Consider the following 19,185-nt stretch of genomic DNA (forward strand, 5'->3'; position numbering starts at 1 on the left):
ATGTTCATCTTTAATATCAGCTCAGTCCTAAGAAATAAGTTTTAATTTTTCTTTTTATGGAGGAAGAGGCCCATGAAAACAGAATTGCCCAGGACCCAGGAAAGTGAGAAGGTGGCTCCGGGTGAAGAGAAGGGAGGCCAGGGACAGCAGGGGAGGGGAGATGGTCTGCCCCAAGGGTTGGTACCAAGGGCCTCTTTGAAGCTGAGGAGCCGCAGCTGGACTCGCACACAGCTCTGCTTCCTTCTTCAGAAAGGACATCGGAAGGGGAAACAGCTCACATGCTTACAGAGGTCCCATTTCACGGGGCCTGTGGTGCTTCACACTTTACACTGCAGGGGGGTGACGGCCGTGCTCAGGATCCGAAACCCCTGTGTGCTGCCTTGCAATGGTCTACCTTGTGTAAGGCACCTGAGCACTCCGTGGTGGCTGAAAACATACTGGCACCCTTCGGCACCCCTCCCATCAGAGGATGGAGTCTAACTGCCCCCCATCCCCTTGAATATGGGCTGGCCTTAGGGACTTGCTTCTAAGGACACGCCAGAAGTGATACTATGTGACTTGTGAGGCTCGATCACCAAAGAGGATACAGACACCCCCACTTCCTACAACTGCCTGCTCTCTCTTGGGGCAATGGAGCCCTAGGCTACAGGTGGGCAGTACAGCTACCCAGCCACACGGAGCGTCCACAGAGCGATGGAGAGTCTCAGCTGTGCCAGCCTCCCCACTCCCACCCTTAGGCTGTGCCCCCCTTCTCGCTCAGGTGCCAGACATTCGAGTGAGGAAGCCTCGCAGGTGATTCCAGCCCAGCCAGTCTGACTGCAACCTCACACGAGCCCCGCAGCAAGGTCACCTAGCTGAGCGAAATAAGTGATTACCCATGTTCAAAACCACTATCTGAGATGTTTTCGTATGCACCAATACATACTTGAGGGCTTAGTATTTTCATCTGTAAAATGGGAATAATAAAAGTAACTCCTTTATCAAGCTGTTGTACACATTCAGTGAACGAGTCCATGGAAAGGACCTATTGCACAGGGTCCCCACCCCAGTAAGCACCCAGTAAACATTAATCAAAGCTGGGATTACCATTAATTGTTGTTATTATGCCCATTTTTTAGAAGAGAAAATAGGACTCACAAAGGCTGAAGCAAATTGTCCAAGAATCATACAGGGAGTTAGAGGATAAGCTCAGATTTCAATCCAGGTCTGTCCAGTGCCTCACAATCTGACTCAAAGAACAGCTTCAAATAAAAGGTGCATGTTCCCCAAAGTGACTGTGACAGCCATCAAAATCCTGTTGAAGAACTGCCATTCCAATGGTGAGACTGTAGGCACAGAGAGTCGCCAGCCAAGTGCAGCAGAATCTGGGAGGTACTAGGTCCTTGCCCAGGAAAACAAAAGGAACTGAGGTCAGATGCTCAAAATGTCTTAATAATAATTACCCTGAATAACCACACAGAACTCATACATTTTCTACACTGTTTTGTCATCCATCATCTGGTCGGGTCCCTAACCCAAGAGGATAGTTTTTATAGCTTTGCTCTCCTCTTTCATTAAAATGAGAGTCAATAAGGTGGTGAAACCTATGAAATGTGCCAGCAGGTAGATTAGTTCTGTCCGAAACTGCAATAATTTATGGGCCTCCCAAGATTATTTATCCAATACATATATTTACTAAGTTTGGGGGTAATAACCTGGGAAAGTTTGCAAACAATTCCTTTATGTTCCACGGGGCTGTGATGGATGCATTTTATGAGCAGGAACTGTACTTATAGATCTGCCTAATAAAGCCCTGAAGGTTTTACTGTTTTGAAGTCAGCCAGCAGAGTTGTCATCAGCTTCTCATGCATTTAGGAGAACCTACTTGGTAAGGTGAGAAACAGTCAGGAGCGCCAGGCTGCCCCAAAAGCTCAGCCAGACTGACCGCTGCACAAATCCCTTTGCACAATGCATGCTCCGTCCGGTCACTAACAGGCCAGGAGTAACTTCCAGGTGCCAAGCAAGGGTCGCCCCAGGTACTGAGGATCCAGGGAATAGATAGTTGAGAGAAGGAGATGGAGCCAGCGATGATGATCTCACGAGATGGTTTGGGTTAAACTTATGTATGTATGTAAGTGTGCACCAGGGGCTCTGAGAACCAGGATGAAAGGCTTTCCCAGCACCTGATGCTGCATTTCAGGAGCCTTAGAGCTCCAAACAGAGAACTCAGCCCCATCGACTTCCATGCCCAGATCCTGACAACCATTCTAATCTGCTCTGATAACTTGCTACTGAATTCCTTTCTCTGCTTGCATTCAACTTCCACACAAGCTTCAGAAACCAAGAAACAAACAAAGGGCCAGACATCTAGGGTTCTTGCCCAGCCCCATGGCTCTGGGCCTGGGTTCCAAGAGGGAAGACAGATGAACAAGGAGAAAGCCACGTCCTCCGTGCGTGGTGGGCAGCAAGGCAGTGTGAAGACAAACTGTCCATTTCCAGGTGGACTCTGCCAGCAGTGGGCACTGGACATTGGCTGGCCTCAAGGATCATGACCGACTCCAGAAAGATTTGATGTCCTGCTCGGCCACAATTCCACTTCGCTTCTCTTGGCCTCAATTTGTTGACCTGTAAATGGGACCCATGGAGGGTGGAGCTGCATTCCCTTCCCAGGCCCACGTCCTGGGGTGAGGAACCCTCCAGAGGGTGGCAATCTTCACCAGGAGGCTGACTGCCCAGGATGCCATGCCCTTGGCACCATGTGGCAGTCAGCCAGTAATGAAGAGGGCTCTCTGCCAGGCCCACACTCCACAGAAACCAGCTAAGAATTTGCCCACCGGCTTGTGGAACATGCTTTTTCTCTTTTTCTCTCTCTCCTCCTTAGCAATAAGAAAGGGAAGGTCAAGGGTAGTATAACCACCCATGACCCTGAGACACTCTTCCCTTCTTCATGTTCCCTTTGTCCAGCCAGCTCTGCAAAAGTCACCAGCCCTGCCAAGCATGTGGATTTTAAAGCAAATGGTCACTGAGTGGCACATGCCTTAATTCCTGACTGTGACCCCCTTTCCCACCCACTGAGCCCACTGCTGAGGGAAGCTCAGGGAGGCTGGCCGGCCAATGTGTGCCCTGGATTCTCTCAGCTGTGGATGTAAGTCTGGGAGCATTGTTTTTAGGCCAGGAGCAGCCTGAATGTATTTGCAGAGGCACAGGGAGACCCAAGGCTCGGTGAATCAGGCTGGGACACTGCCCGCTCCATTTCCTGTTGGCTAGAGTCCACGATGGCTGGGCAGCAAGTGCTGAAGCCAGCGGCTACCTTGCTTTCCTTCCGAGCCTCAGCAGAGTTGGCAGAGTTGGGGTCTGGGCAGCAGGGCCCAGAGGATCAGTCAATAGATACAGACAAGCAAAGACATTGCAATCAGAGAAACGGTGCCTGAGGTTACACCAGGGACAACCATGCTTGTTCCCGCACAGTATTTCTTCTGGAAGATTTTACACATCTTCACTATCCTATAATATAGAGGGTATGGGAGGTCATACACAGGGCTACCAGCTATCTTTTTAATGCGAATCCTCAGTCAAATCCCTCCCACAGCTCCCTGTCACCTGTAAGACGTGGAACCCTCCTTAATCTAGCATTCAAGACCCACTCCCATCTAAGCAGGAGTGACCCAGCCTTGTCTCTGCCTCATGGCCTCAGCCTGACTCTACAGACCTACAACACAGTCCCCTCTCCCTGATAAACAGGCCTCTGTGCTTCTGCTCACACTTGCCCTCCTACCTAGAGTGCCTTTCCCGCTCATCTCTGCTCAAGAAATTCCTTCTCATCTCCCAAGACTCCAGTCGAACGCCTCCACCCTCCCCTGGCCAAACCCATCTTTCCCATCTCTGCCTTCTCGGAACATGTCAATCACTCTAATTGGCGACAGGTAGTTACGTAGCACGTTTTCCCCAACTGTCTCTGAATCCATAAAAGGCAGGGAACATCTCTACCTTCATCCTCCACCCCACTTTGCTAATGGCCTCTCAGTGAAGGCTTGGTCAACGTGTCCACAGAAAGCATCCCAAAGAAGAATGATGCTGAGAATGAAAATGCTTCCCTCCTTACGATTCAAGGTAAAGCATCTGCAACGTCAGACCCAAAAGGGTCTGAAGTTGTCCTGGCCTTTTTCACTCGTCTGCACTGCTGGGCAGGCTGGCTTTCAGAAAACCAAGCCCCAGCCCCACAGGCTGAGCATGCGTCCCAGCTGAGAGACCCCACAGATCTTCCAGTGTCACGCTCAGCTCGCCTCGGAGGGGAATCTCACAACACAGTCCATCTTTCCCTCCTAGTTGCCAAGGGACTGATACTTTGGAGTGCAGTTTGCTTAACCTAGGCCCCAAAAGGGCTACTGTTGATACACAGGCCAGAGCAACTATTTCTCGGTAGGAGGGGAAAAAAAGGCCAGAGAAATACTTTCCAGACCACATCATTTCATCTGTAAGCAAGAGCGGCAGTCGGAGATACAACCACGCAGACACATATTGCAGGGACCGCAGTGCCTGGATGTAGCAGGTGTCTTGTGAATATTTGTGGAAAGAAGAGAAGGAGGGATGACAGGGCCCTGGGATCAAAAGTGGCTGAGTTAACAGTTCAGCCCAAGAGGGCTGCAGTCTATACCCAGAAACTTCCTCTGAAAAAAAGTTCTAGAGCCACTTGGACAATGCAGTCCCATGATGAGTCACCCTGTAACACGGTGCCCAGAATTAAAGAGCTGCTTTGAAATTTGTTTTTACTATGGTGGTGGGCAGGCCCAGAAACAGATCTGCCCAATTGGGCTTAAGAGTGTCAGTCCGCAGGGGTTTTCAGCGTGGTGGCAGGACGGAAAACAGAGCTTCACAGCGCTGTGCCCCACCTACTGGGGCTGGCACCCTGCCTTGCCAGTCCCCAGGTCCTGTGGCTCCTCGGAGTGAACGCCTGGCAATAGGGTGGGTTCTAGCACTGTGGCACGAAGAGGGAGGCAAGGGGGCAGGTGGTGGGTGAGGAGGTGAGATGGAGGACCAGATCATGCAGGGCCCTGAGGGTCACCTTAAGGTCCCTGGCTATTGGGCACAGGGGGCACTGAAGCTCTCCCAGTCGAGGAGAGATGAGATCCTTTAAAAGGCCCATTCTGGCTACCATATGGGAAGCAAACTGTAGTGCGCAGAGGAGGAGGAGCGGCAAGCACAGTGAAGAGGGTCAAGGGACTCGGACAGCACAGCGGTGGGTGAAGGTGGGAAGAATGGCCAGCATGGGGGTGAGTGCCGCATTCTGAGTCCTTTAGAGCACGGAGGGGCATTACTGATCCGCCACCTGTGAGAACCAGTGATTCTCAAACACCACTGTGCCCGCCCAAGATGAGAGTGACCTGGAAGTGTGTTAAAAGTATAGATTCTGAGCCCCCCATCCCCAGGAGTTCTAATTCAGCAAAGTCTGCAGCAAGGTCCACCCGTACGCATTTTAATAAGCTCACCTGGTGTTTCCACGGAAGTGGTACCTGGATCACACTTGGAAAAAACCTACAGTGGCCCAATCTTTGCACTTAAAACCAGAGAAGGGTCAGAGGTGGGGGGTGGCTTGGCCCTAGGCACCAAGGTGAGAGGAGAGAGAAGGCCACCTCCTCCCAGCCTGGGCTCTCCCCACCAGCCCTCGTGTGCCTCCAAGTCTGCAACAGCTAAGTCCTCCAGATTCTGAACAGACCCCTTAAAAAGGGCAGAGGGTGACGCCCCTCTAGCAGCCTATGACAGTAGCAGCCTATGACACACTACAGCTGTCTGTGTCCACCACGGCAGCCTCAATGCCCAGCAGTGCCTCGACCAGAGCTAGTGCTCCATAACTGTTTGTTAAACCGTTGCCCCTGACTGAGGAAAGAATGATTGTGTGTATGTGGGGTGGATCCTGGTAATCAGACAGGACCAGAGAGACGCATGCTCTGTGGAGGAGATGGCTCCATGCCTGCACAGATGGACAGAGCCACTCTCAACCGCCACAGGGATGTCCTCAAACAGACTCGAGGACAACCAGCCCTGGTGTAGAAGCTGCATCTACAGAGAAGTTTCAGACCAAAGCAACGTTATCTTGTCAGTAAAAGTGATAGTGGAACAGTCTCAACATTCCCTTTCAGAAGTTGGGTGTATTTTTCCACTCCTCCTTTTCAGATGAAGAACACAGGATGTGGCTTTCACTTCTACCTTTAGACTTAACACTGCAAAACTGGGCGTACTGTTTTAGAAGTATTCAATAAAGCCCTCTGAGCAAGGATACTGTATCCATTCATAAATCATTTTAAACTTGCACGTGATGCTCTCCGGGGGCATTCACTTTATTTAAAAATGGCTTGGCCGGGCGCGGTGGCTCAAGCCTGTAATCCCAGCACTTTGGGAGGCCAAGACGGGCAGATCACGAGGTCAGGAGATCGAGACCATCCTGGCTAACACGGTGAAACCCCGTCTCTACTAAAAAATACAAAAAATTAGCCAGGCGAGGTGGCGGGCGCCTGTAGTCCCAGCTACTCGGGAGGCTGAGGCAGGAGAATGGCGTAAACCCGGGAGGCGGAGCTTGCAGTGAGCTGAGATCCGGCCACTGCACTCCAGGCCTGGGCGACAGAGCGAGACTCCGTCTCAAAAAAATATATATATATATATATATTAAAAAAAGACTTATCAATATTGATCATTAAAAAATGACTGTCGTTATCATCCATTTTCTGAATTAAAAGAATCAAGAAGCGGATCGGGATCCCGAGACCATATTAGCAGATAGAGGCGGAGAAACGTGGCAGGCTGGGAAAATGCCCTGGGCATTCTCTGTTTGCTCTTTTGCTCGGTGATGCTAAATGAGGTACATACAGCAGCTCATCATAGATTATTAAGAAACAGAAGCACCTGGAAATACATTGACCCTCACCAAGACCACCACCTGACCTTGGGATTCAGGCTTCAAAAATTCGGGTCCGCCAAGGCATTTAGCCTAGCCTCTCTCAGCCACCCCGAAGGACTTGGGAAGGTGGAGGTTTTTAACCACACGAAGTGCCATCTGCACTTGACATAAGCCACATACAAAGACAACAGGAAACACACCTAAATTTCTTAGTGAATGTATCCTGTGATTCTTGTTGCTGGAAACAAGTGTGAAATCGTTTCTACTATCATGCCCCGAATAAGTGTTTGCAGTAATCACGTATCAGAGGCCGTGAACTTCTCTGTCTTCTTATCTTATCCTCTCTGGTGACTCTGCAAAGCTACTCTTGCGTTTTCTACTTTTTAATAACTACACATATTAGAAATCTAGCCCAAAGCTGAAGCCACGGGGCACCTGTTCTCTCAAAGTTTGGGGGCAGAAGATGCAGATTCCACAGGCCACACTGAGGACACGCAATGTTATTCCTCATTTACCAAATCAAAAATTTGTGCTGACTGCTGAGATGTGGTCAATATTTTGCAAATTGTAGATGAAGCATAGTCAAGCTTTCTAACTCATTCTGTCTGCTTTTCCTCATTCAGCACCTATCAAGAAACTTGAAGCTTTTGCCATATAAGTAGCTCAGTGATCCAAGGAAGATGAAGGAGGGGTCTATTGGTGAAGATGTCACTCGCATGACACAGGCAAGGCCAGCGTCAGAGATGGAAGCATTTTCAACTGCTGGTGAAGAAACTCAGCCTGAGTATCATTACCAGAATGTAAAGCCACGCGATGGGACGACAGAGTATTTCAGGGATTTTCCTTTGCTCTTTGTAAATTGAGTGTTACAGACAGGACCCTGGAATCTCCAGTCCTGGGAATGGTGGATGCTTGGCCAGCTCTACACACTTACAACGAAGAACAGCAGCTGCTATACTCACATGGGTGACCTTCCGAAGGCCGTCCCCAATATCAGCTACGACAGCACCTCTACTCTGTAATGTGAAAAGTTCTTTGACACCTACCTTTCCTCCCGAGTCCCAGAAACTCCTAAGAGCTGCAGGTGAACCGTGAAGGTCTTACATATGTTCCTCTGAATACCTTCTCTAGTCTGTTGTTTGGGGGAGGATTAACTCATGGGCATCCTGGAGGAGGAGAAGCAGTTCTTTTGAAAGCTTCTGTTACATAACTTTTATTGTGTCCCTTTTTCAGGAGGTGCAGCCTAGCGACAACTTCTCAGACTGAGGTTGCATATGTCAGTTCGTGTTCACTTCCCACAGAACCCCAGGGGGATGAGTGTGGGACACAGAGGAATTCTTTTAGCTTTTCCCAAAGAATCACCAGCACTAACCCTTTTAGGGTTACACTTGGCTTATTTAGGGATCTTTCTGGAAATGGATACGTTTGACATCGTGTAGTTACAAGAAATCTAATATACTAACAAAAATCCTGGTGAATTTAGAGGTTTATTGACAGCAAAATCACCTCTATATGTTACTTCTGTCAAATCATCTGCATGCTTTTTTTTAGTGCCATGGTTATCTAGAAACTGGGGAGGAAGGACACAATTTGGTTGCCAGACAGACACACTGCAGCAACAGCGGAAATGAGGTCCAGCACGGATTGATTTAAACCCCAGCAGAGTCCATTTAAAACATTGCTTGGTTCTGCCGTTCGATAATTATTAGAGACTGAGAAAGACACTTCAGCTCTCTGAGCCTGGGTTCCTCATCTAGAACACGGGGTTCATAATACCTACTTTGCAGAGTTGCAAGGACAAAATGTTTAAGGGCTGGTGGCTCCTTTCTCGTGCCCTCTCTATCTGAAAATGACTGCAGCTTCGCCAGGGAGACTGACCTCAGACAACACACTTTCTTAGATGTTACAAGGAAGCCTGCACACAAAACCTGGCAAAAATACCAGCCAAATAGACACTTCTTCCTCACCATTTCCCAGCTTCAGCTGAGTTCAAGGCTCTAACTAAAGCACTCTCCATTTTCAAAACAACTGCAAACAGTAATTCCATACTTCCCCTCCTTACCTTCCAGGAACAGCCCGAGATTGAGGCGAAATCTTCAAGTCTCCTGAACCCTAAAGCTACACAGATAGAATGTCATAGTCTTCTTACTCCATTGACCCAAATTACATAATGGTTCTTGCATCTTCTGCCACATGGATCCTAGAGACAGTCATGCTCATTCTAGTGCTCTCAGATTTGTGCTGAGCCTCTACCATGCAAGGGGACTCTGATAGGGAAGCCGGCATAATCACCTTTAAGATCAAAGCTCCATCCTCCTTCACACATTCAGGGTGCGGAGTCTCCACTTAGGGTAATAAACAGCATATCTTCGATAATCACCAATCTCTTATTGTTTATAAGAATATCTAATTGGGATGTTATGTAACCTTAAAGTACAGAGCATTCTGGAGCTATTAATAACCAGCTATCTCCAAATTTTGAGGATTCTTCAAACTTAGAGTTGGAGGGTGACGTCTGGTACCAATACACACACATATACATGCAAACGTACACACCCATTGCATATATATAAACCCAGATCTGGCAAATTGAAATAATTTGTCCATGGCCACAAAGCCAATTAACAACTGAGTCAGGAATAAATCCCAGGTTTCCTGGCCTTTGGAAGCTGTTCTTTTCCTCCACACTCCGATCAGTCCAGCTGTGCATCTTCACTGAGGTAGAAATGCCACAGCACTCGGGCTGTGTCCTCAGGATGCTAAGTGTGGCTGCTGCAATCATGAGGGCATGGTCTCAACCCCTGACTTAGAATAGTAAGCAAACAAGGGAAACGTCTCATCGTTGTTACTTACTTATTACACATAACCCTCTTGTTCTCCCAAAAGAAATCCGAGGCCCTTAAAACATATTTTAACATGAGGCCATTATATGCATAGTGTGGCAGAGTTCAGCTTTAGGGATCTCACAGAAAAAAAAAAAAAAAAAAAATAAAACCCCTGGGTTTAAGACAAAGAAAAACTGGAAAGGAAAAATTTATTCTTGATTGCTTATTTTCACACTGGGAGAAAAAAAGCAAAAAATAGGAGAAAACGAATGAATTAAAAAATAAATATCAGTAGCAAGAGTAATGTTTTGTGATGTAATCCAGCTTTGGCTCTGAGTAGTACGATCTATGACACAAAAATCGTTATTTCATAATTACCTCAGCATTTTCAAAAGCAACTTAATGAAGATTGTTTCTCTGCATTCATTTTTATTCAAAACCTTACCAGTTAATCATGAGAAGCTAAAACACACAATGCTAGGAGATTAATATCCCCACACAAGATGCATTATTTTTCCTTTGCAGACCGTATGAGCCTGTCAAAAATGAAAGCTTTGCTCTGGTTTTGTGAATTTAAAACAGTCACAAAACCCGCTGAGAGCTGAGTTTCTGGGAAAAAGGTGGGACACGCCCGTTTCATTTGGGATTCGGCAACACTTTAAGAGGTTCATTAATCCACATCTTAAAAAGACCCATGACAACCCCATTAACAGCCCATAGGTCAAAGTGATGGATTTAGCTCTAACCCACAGCCAAAAACTAACTCAGAGTCTGAACACCCTTGCGGCCCACCTTCCCTGTCCCAGCCCCTCTACAGCCAAGCTCAGGCAGGCTCCAGGCATGGCTAATATACTCAGCAAACAATGGAGTTGGGAGAGTCTAAAAAAAAATCACTTTATTTATTTGCAGTAATTGTTTGCGTTGGGAATGTTTTACCTATGCAAATAAGATTGATTCTTTTTGGGAGGGGCAGGAAAAGCTCACCAGCTTGCTGCTTTCTAGCCTGCTGGGCATCTTGTTAATGCATTGTATGTCATCAGTTCTTAGGAGTTAATGTCATCTCTCCTACTGAAAGGCCTAACCTGTCCCATAACCCCAATCTGGTAGCTTGGAACATTTTATAGCCACTATGTGTTAGCCCAATAAATAATCTATTAGGCACAGCTTCAGCTTCACCTCTTTGGGTCTGAACCTGAATCTCGCAGCTCCCTGGAAACCATGTACTCTTCTTGGAAATCAACAACCCATTCACTGTAGAACGTTTGTCCAAATCACTGGACTAAGACACCGTAGTTCAAGCCTGGAACTTATTAGTTCTTTCACTCATAGAATCACTTAGTTGAAGGGGGTCTGAGGGGCCGGTCAGTCCACAGTTGCTTTGCTCTTTACTAACCGAGACACAGAGGCCCCTACTGCTAAGGGACTTGCTCTGCACCAACACAAATGTACGTGTAGACAGCTGAGCTCAACACTATGACTCCACCATTGGAACAAGCCCCTCAGACCAGGACCAATTGATTCCATGTGGCTTCCCACTTCAGGACTGAACTAAATGCACTTAAGCAAACAGTTAACAGTGGCAAGCCAGAGAACTGGGGGCATGCATCAGGCATCGGATCTGCATTAAAACTCCTTTTCTTTTGGGCTCAGAAGTGTGAAGTTCTGCTGACACTGAGGGCTGGCAAATATGGGCCAACACTGGGCCAGCCCCTGCACAGTGGCCGTCTGGGATCAGCCTCCGCTCCTGTTAAGTAACCATCTCCAAGATTTACAAAACCAGGGGCAGGTAACCTTGATGAGCCCTGCCCCCAGGGAAAGGTTTAGGATGCAGTTCTGAGGCCTAGCATGTGCTGGGCACACAGGAGGAACCACTGTCCTTTCCATCCTTCAAGAGGACTGGGAAAACAGAACCCCAGCTTTACACTTGGAGTACACATTAGGGGTTGGCAGCAACGTGATGGCAGGATGAACAAAAAGTGCATGCTACCGGCAATTTGTTTCATCAGAACAGATGCTCATTGGAGCAAGTATTTTCACACACATGCAATGACTCTTGAGACGGAAGCAGTCAGTAGAAGAAATGAGACAGGTGTGTTTGAGTACCCTGGTTTCCAATCCTGGTCTCCCACTTCCTAACCTTGTGACCTTGATTAAGTCATTCAACCTCTCTGAGCCTCAGTTTCTCATCGGGGCCAAGGAGAAACAGGAACCTATTTCCCAGAGCGGTTTTGAGGCGCACTGCCCGGCACGGCCTGGACACCCACTAAGTAAGAGTTGTTGCCCGCAAATGCTAAGTCTGAACCCAGCTGCATACACATGCCATTATCTAGACCAGACAGGTCTCCAGCCTGCATGTCAAGCCCGCATCTTTCTCCAGAAGGCAGAGGAAAGCACCAGGTCTGCCCCGGCAGTTCAGCCTCCAGGCGGGGTTTCGGGCACGGGAAACTGAAGGATTCAATCGGAAGCCCCGAATGTTTCCAAGCTCTAAGTAGGGAAGGAGGGTAGGACAGGGGCCCGAAGGCGGCCTCCGGGCCCTCCAGAGGGAGCATTGTTCGCGAGGCGGTGGGCCTGGCTTACCGAGAAGCGCATCCGGAGCCGGTTGAGGGGCGCGCGGGGCACGCAGCAGAGCCAAAGCTCGGCCCGGGTCCGGAGCGCCGGAGCCGCAGGAAGGCGAAGAGGAGGAAAAAAAGGAGGCTGCCGCCGGCTCCTGCCTCATTCTCCCGGGCAGCGTTGACCCGCGGGCCGCCGCCGGATGGGGCTGGCCGCCGGGCGCGGGACCCTGTGCGCGCTGCTCATGTCCCCGTCTGCCGCTGGCGAGGTGTGCGCGCAGCCGGCTGGTCTCTGGGCGGCACCCGGGGGCTCCTCATGCCCCGCGCCGGGGCTCGGAGGGAGGATCTCGGGGAGGCAGCGCGGAGGGAAAGAGAGAGCAAGAGTCAGCATGAGAACACGCAGAGCTGCGCCCCGCGGGGGCCGGGGGCGGGCGGGCGCCAGGAGGACCGTGCTGCCCCACCCACCGCGCCTCTGCGCCCCGCGCTGCGCGCCCAGTGGGGCGCCGAGCCCCAGAAACTTTAGCACATGGCGGGTCTGGCGGCCGCGGTGGCCGAAGCTGCCCTGCTCTTCGAGCGCCCCCCACTGCTTCCTGCCCCAGCCCCAGAGCGCAGCTTACCAGCGGCTACCGCGACCGCAGCGGCGGGACGCCCACCCGGCCGCACGCAGAGCAGTGCGCACCTGCGGGGAAGGAGGAAGGGGCTGGCTGCGTCGGGGTCTCTGCTGGGGAGGGGCACCTCAGCGGCAGCGATCGCCGCGGGTTAAGGCATCCTGCGCGGGGGCTGCGCGCGAGCGGGGTTCTGCAGGCCGGGATGGGGGAGGATCTGTGCGCCCCCCGCCCCAAGGCGCCGCTGCTGACAACGCGCGCGGGCTTCCCCGGCCCCGGGTCTGCGGAGCCAGCCCCGTTACCTAGCGACTCGCTCCGGGGAGCCCACGCTGACGCGCGCGACGAGCCGGGCTGCGGCAGCCGAGGGGCAGGAAAGGAGGGGAGGGGGAGCTCCAGTGCCGAGAGGGCTGGCGGCTGCGGGCCGAGCTCCTCCCTCCGCCTCCCTCTCCGCGATGGGGAGGGGGCCCGGGAAAGACGTGGCCTCCGCCTGGCCCTGGAGGATGGGAGGCCTGCGCGGGGCGGGGGAACGGAGGGAGGCACTAAGTGCTCCGGTCCCCGCAGTGGGGATGCAGCAGCAGGTGGCGGCTACGTGGCCTGTGGAGGCTGGGCACCCAGAGGCGCTCGGTGAGCCCGGCCCCGGCGGGAGCGTGGCGAATGTGGCTGTGGGTGCGTGGATGTGTGGGACACGCTCCCACCCACGTGGCGTACATGGGGACCTGGGGACGCGGGTGAAAGAGGAGCCTCCTCCTTCCTCTGGTCTCCCTCCCTCCCTCCTTCCTGGACATTTTGCTCCTGCGCTCTTTCTTCATTATGGAAGCCCAGGTTGCTCCGTTCCCCACTCCAGCTCCTCCTATCTTCCAGGGAACAGGAGGATGGCCTGGTAGCTGAAGGTAGTTATGTCGTGGTCAAAGCACTACAACCCCAACCCCTGCCGCCCTTTGGCCCCTCCCCAACCCATCCCCGTGTCCAGTTGCCCGACTCGTAGGCCCTTTAACCTGCCTCAGGACGCCTTCCGCTTTCAGGACTTAGGACCTCTGACACAGACTGGGGTTCAAATCCAGGCCCCGCCAATTGCTTGCAGTACGCAGGACGTTTGTACCGTCTTCAGGAAGATGGAGTCCTTGTCTCTAAAGGTCATAGCTAAGTACTAGTACCCAAGGCCTGAATGTGAACATGACTTTCTAGAAGAGAAGCAGCCTGTCTCCTGGTTCTCTGGGACCTCACCAAAATCCACCCCAACGGCCAGGGAGGTAAGGCAAGTGCCGGGAAACACGACGAGGGGGGCAAATTGCCCAGGTCCGCTGGGTGCCTCGGAAGCAGAGCTGGGGGAAGAACCCAGACATCCTGGTTAGCAGGTTACCAGGGCCCACCGCTGTGCGCCTTCCCCAGTTGGATGGTGCAAGGAACCTTCTGCCCCTACTTTCCAGAAGATCCTCCTGCCTACCAAAAGGCTGCTTCCTTCCCATCCCTGCTACAGAATAGGAATCGCCTGCCACCTCACCCACAAGACCAACCCATACCCTCCCTAGCTGGCCTTGCTGGCTTCCTCTCTGGTATGGATGTGGGGAGAAAGATGCAGAGGACAGACTCTGCGGAGATTTAGGGGAATCAGGCCTGCCCAGGAACACCCACACGCTAGCCCTGCGGCTCTACGGGAGAGAGTCTCTCCGTGAGGGGCTTTGGGAAACAGCAGAGTCTGAGTGGTTTTTGTTGGCTTAGTGACAAGGCATTTCCTCCAATTATTGTTATTATTGACATGCCAGTAACTCCTGTCGAAAAACCCTGTAAGTCTATCGAAACAGAAACCTTGTGTCTGAAGAAATCAGGGTCCAAAGGCCACACTTTTCTGAGAAAAGCACTTTGCATCCCAGCCTGTGTATAACAGTTGCATTCCAACATTTTCCAGTGAAATTGGGAGCAATATCTCTGAATTTCCCAACCAGTTACTATGGGTAGTTGCAGACAGGGAGCTGGTCCACAGAAACTCCAGAAGGACTATTTCTTGGTGCCAAATTGGCAGCCAGCTCTTTCTTCAGCCCCCATTTCCCAATCTGCAGGTAGAGTTTGATACCTAATTTGTCAGGGAGCCCAGTGCTTACAATAAATGAAACCTCAGAGCTTGGATTCCATGCGTCCTGCTATTCCAGGAAACAAAGCAGCCTGTAAGGAAGTGTGATTCGATGGCACAAATGTCTCATTCATGGTTTGCAGAGATTTGAAACATGTTGTTTGAGCACAGCAAAAGCTGGCACATACATGTTTTATTGGTGTGTGTATGCGTGGGGAAAGGGGGAGCAGGGAAGACTCCTACATTACATAGTCATTCTTCCTGTTTTTCTCAAATAATAGGAAGTGGGGAGTGCACAGGAAAGCCAGGATTGAGGAAGCCCATGATCCCTATGGCCACACAGGGATTGTTCCTTAGCAATGCAGTAGAAGAACATCTCCCTAACTTTGTAAGGAGTATCTACTGAAGTCAGGCACAGTGTTAGGCACCAGGGATGCAAAAATGACTTAGATAAGTCTTCTGTCTTCTGGATCCTCATAAGTGCTTTTATTGAGGGCTTAACCCATGCCAGGAATTCCAGGTACCACGAATTTTATCTAGGAAAGCTCATTTTGACCTCACCAAACCCTGTAAAGTGGGTCTGTTATCTTTGCTTAAGAAGCGAAGCTCGAAAAGGTTATGTAAGTTCCCTAAAGTCATGCAGCTGGCAAATGATGGACTTGGGGATTTGTAATCCAGTCTTCCTAACCCCAAGCCCAAGTTCCTAACTTCCTATACTGTCTGCCAGGCTAAAGGAAACAAAGAACAATAGTAACATAGCTAGTAGCTGCTTGAGACTTAGGATTGCCAATGAGATGTGTGCATGGAGTCTCCAGCATAGTTCCTGGAACAAAGTGAGCTGTTGATAAAAAGATAGTTATCATCATCATTAGACCCTCATAGTTGTTGTGACTTGTTATGCTCTGTCTTATAGAGGTTACCAAATACTATTCTTGGAGGCATAGAGGAAAGTGACTATAGCTTGTCTGCAGGGACTGCAGCTGGCTACCCAGAGGAGGTGGCATCTGAGTTGGGTCCCCAAGGATCTGTAAATATTGGGCAGATGATAAGGCAGAAGCAAGAACAAGCTAATCAGGAGGAATATGCAGGGGAAATCCCAGAGCTGGTAACAAGCAGCTCTTGTGTGCAGGAGCTGAGAGAGAGAGACCCAAGGCAGGTAGACAAGAAGTTGAAGACATGGAGCAAGTCCCAGGGATGCTGAAGGACACAGGTGGAAGAAAAGTCTGGAAACTGTGCAGGGACTGCCCTTCTTTTGAGCTCTCAGGGAGGCAAGTAGAGAGGGAGCTAGGGGAGCCCATGCCTCCTGTCAATGCTGGTTTCCTCCCTGAAGGAGCAGGCAAGGCCATCTGCTGAGTCTGGCCTATGGGGTGGTGAGTGTGAGACAGTGGAGCAGGTAGCTGTAAGAGGATCCAGCCTCCAGACAGCCACCCAAGCCAAGACTTAGTGGCTGTGCTTGACTGAGGCTCCTCCCATCATTCATAAGGACAATGGGGTCTTGATCCCTACCAGCCTCCACACTTTGCAGGGACATCGCGAGGCACACAGTACACTTCACAGGTCCTTCTGTGTGAGAGGGCTTGGCGATCTGTAATGAGTGTATTGTTTGCATGAGACACATAAATAGTACATCTGTTCCCAGCTTTTTGCAGATATTAGCCTATTGGATCCACAATCTATTCCTTCATTTGTGCATTCATTCATTTAACAAGTGTTTGAGCACTTATTAGGTCATGTGGTTGCACAAAAGAGAGGCCCTTCCTTGGGTCTAGGAGATTGAGGAAGCCTTCCTGGGGTGAGGGAGATTTCTAAGATGAGTCTGAAAGATAAGTGGGAGTCAGTCAAATGAAAGGGAAATGGTTTGGGGGTTGAGGAGCAGAAATATTTCAAGTCCAAGAGCAGCACTTGCAAAGACTTTCAAATACTGAAAAATAGAGCCCACGGAGAGAGGTCAAACCTGGTTGTTCCCTTTAGAGAAGAAACATTATGTGAAGTGTAGTCAGATAAGTGTATGATATGGGGTTGGGGATAGTAGGACCCAAGAAGGAGAAAGGACTTCCTTAGAAATGGCTCAGGAAAAATTGGAAGCATCTTTCCTTTCTAAAAATCAGTATCTATACTGTTAATGACGTTTTATTTTTTTATGGTGCTCTGAGGTGTTCAAAACCTCTCATTTCCCACATTTCATTGGCTCTCATCGTATATATGGGGGTTTGGTCTGGAGGATTCCTCAGTCTCAAAGCTGATACCTGACAGACCCTGTGACTTGAACCTAGGGCTTCCTCCTGGGTGGTCTGGCCCTGCTAATTTTTTTTTTTTTTTTTTTTTGAGACAGAGTCTTGCTCTGTCGCTCAGGCTGGAGTGCGGTGGCACAATCTTGGCTCACTGCAAACTCCGCCTCCCGGGTTCACACCAATCTCCTGCCTCAGCCTCCCGAGTGGCTGGGACTACAGGCCCCCACCACCATGCCTGGCTAATTTTTTGTATTTTTAGTAGAGACGGGGTTTCACCGCGTTAGCCAGGAAGGTCTCGATCTCCTGACCTTGTGATCTGCCCACCTCGGCCTCCCAAAGTGCTGGGATTACGGGCATGAGCCACCGCCCCCAACCTGGTCCTGTTAATTTTTAATACTTGCACATCACTCTTTACAGTTCACAATGCATGTCCTTCTTCCTGAGCTCACTTGACTCTGTAAGCATCTCCAGCTTCGAAGGAAGAAAATGCTAATCCAGGGAGGGGCAGCGTCTATCCAGCAGAGCCCCCTGGTTAGCGGGAGGCCAGGAGGGTGACTGGCTGGGCTTATCCAGACAGAGGGCAGCCTCTGGGCTGAGCAGCAGTTTGGCTCATTTGCATTCACGTGACTAGAACAGCCTGTGTGAGCGGCAGGGCCTGAGTGAAGAGCACCATAAAGCACAGGTGAAATGAAGTGAAGAGGACTCAAACATTTGTTTAGGATCGGCTTTCAGGTTGGAAATCTTGCTGTGCAACACCCATATCGAGAGGTTATCGAAATGAGATCATCAACTGGCCACACCAAGGAGGTGGTGAAAGATTGAAATTGGGACAGCTGGAAAGAGCTGAGAGAAGTGGCGAACACAAAAGAGATGATTTGGAAAGAGGATGCCATCAATTTCAAATAGCTGCAGGGTTTTCTTTTTCTTTTTTGAGACGGAGTCCCCTCTGTTGCCCAGGCTGGAGTGCAGTGGCCGGATCTCAGCTCACTGCAAGCTCCGCCTCCCGGGTTTACGCCATTCTCCTGCCTCAGCCTCCCGAGTGTGGCTGGGACTACAGGCACCCGCCACCTCGCCTGGCTAGTTTTTCGTATTTTTTAAGTAGAGACGGGGTTTCACTGTGTTAGCCAGGATGGTCTCGATCTCCTGACCTCGTGATCCACCCATCTCAGCCTCCCAAAGTGCTGGGATTACAGGCTTGAGCCACCACGCCCGGCCAGCTGCGGGGTTTTCTTATAGGACAGAGCTTGATTAGCTGTTACAGGTGGCCCAAAGAGGTTGAAGTAGGCCACCAGGAAGACAATTGCTTTGTTTCAAGACGAGAAAGAACACCTTCACCCTTAGAACAGTAGTCAGCAAACCACAGCTCATGGGCCAAATCTAACTCACTGACCACTTCTGTAAACAAGGTTCTAGTGCCCACCCATTCGTTTTTGTCTTGTCTATGCTTCAAGAACAGAGATGAGTACTTGCTACAGAGACTGAATGGTCCACTAAGCCTAAAGCATTTAGTATCCAGCCCTTTACAGAAACAATTTTCTAACTCCTGACTCACAGCAATACAAATAACAATGGGCTCTCTTGGTAGGTAGTGAGTTTCCCATCACTTGCGGCATTCAAGCAAAAGCTGAAGCCTTGTTAAGCGGTGATGTTGAAAAGAGTCTGAGTAACCTATAAGGTCCCTTTGAGATTGTAAGAGTCCAACAGTTAATGACAGTTATTCAAATTTCTTTGCTGTCTGCCTGTTACAATAGTCACAACTATAAATGAATAATCTATGAAGCAGCCTCCGCAGACTTTCAGGACTACAGTTTTCATGCCAGTATCCGATGCCCATCAAAGTGAGCAGTGGCTTTCTCTGCCTGTTTAATATGACAAGATAGATGTAGTACAAATCCAGGCAATCTCAAGAGTGAAAATCTGTTGGAAATCTTTTTACACCCAAGCCTCTCCCACTGGGAAAGAGGCACTCATTGATGAATAAGCTCATTAATGAATAACTGCGTGGATCATTTCTGGGCCACCTTTATACCCATGTG

General features: G+C 50.1%; 2 long non-coding RNA genes across 14 annotated transcripts in view; both read right to left on the bottom strand.

The window, feature by feature from the left end:
• The window catches only part of LOC126959732 (uncharacterized), a 48,970-nt gene extending 36,277 nt beyond the window's left edge, over window positions 1-12,693 (bottom strand). The window contains exon 1 of the long non-coding RNA XR_007727639.1: window positions 12,274-12,693. This is a non-coding gene — a long non-coding RNA (uncharacterized LOC126959732). The remainder of the gene's footprint in view (window positions 1-12,273) is intronic.
• Window positions 1-19,185, bottom strand: part of LOC126959717 (uncharacterized) — a 459,264-nt gene that overhangs the window by 204,711 nt on the left and 235,368 nt on the right. The window lies entirely within an intron of this gene.

Source organism: Macaca thibetana, chromosome 7 (assembly GCF_024542745.1).
Source record: "Macaca thibetana thibetana isolate TM-01 chromosome 7, ASM2454274v1, whole genome shotgun sequence".
In the NCBI taxonomy this organism is placed as follows: Eukaryota; Metazoa; Chordata; class Mammalia; order Primates; family Cercopithecidae; genus Macaca; species Macaca thibetana.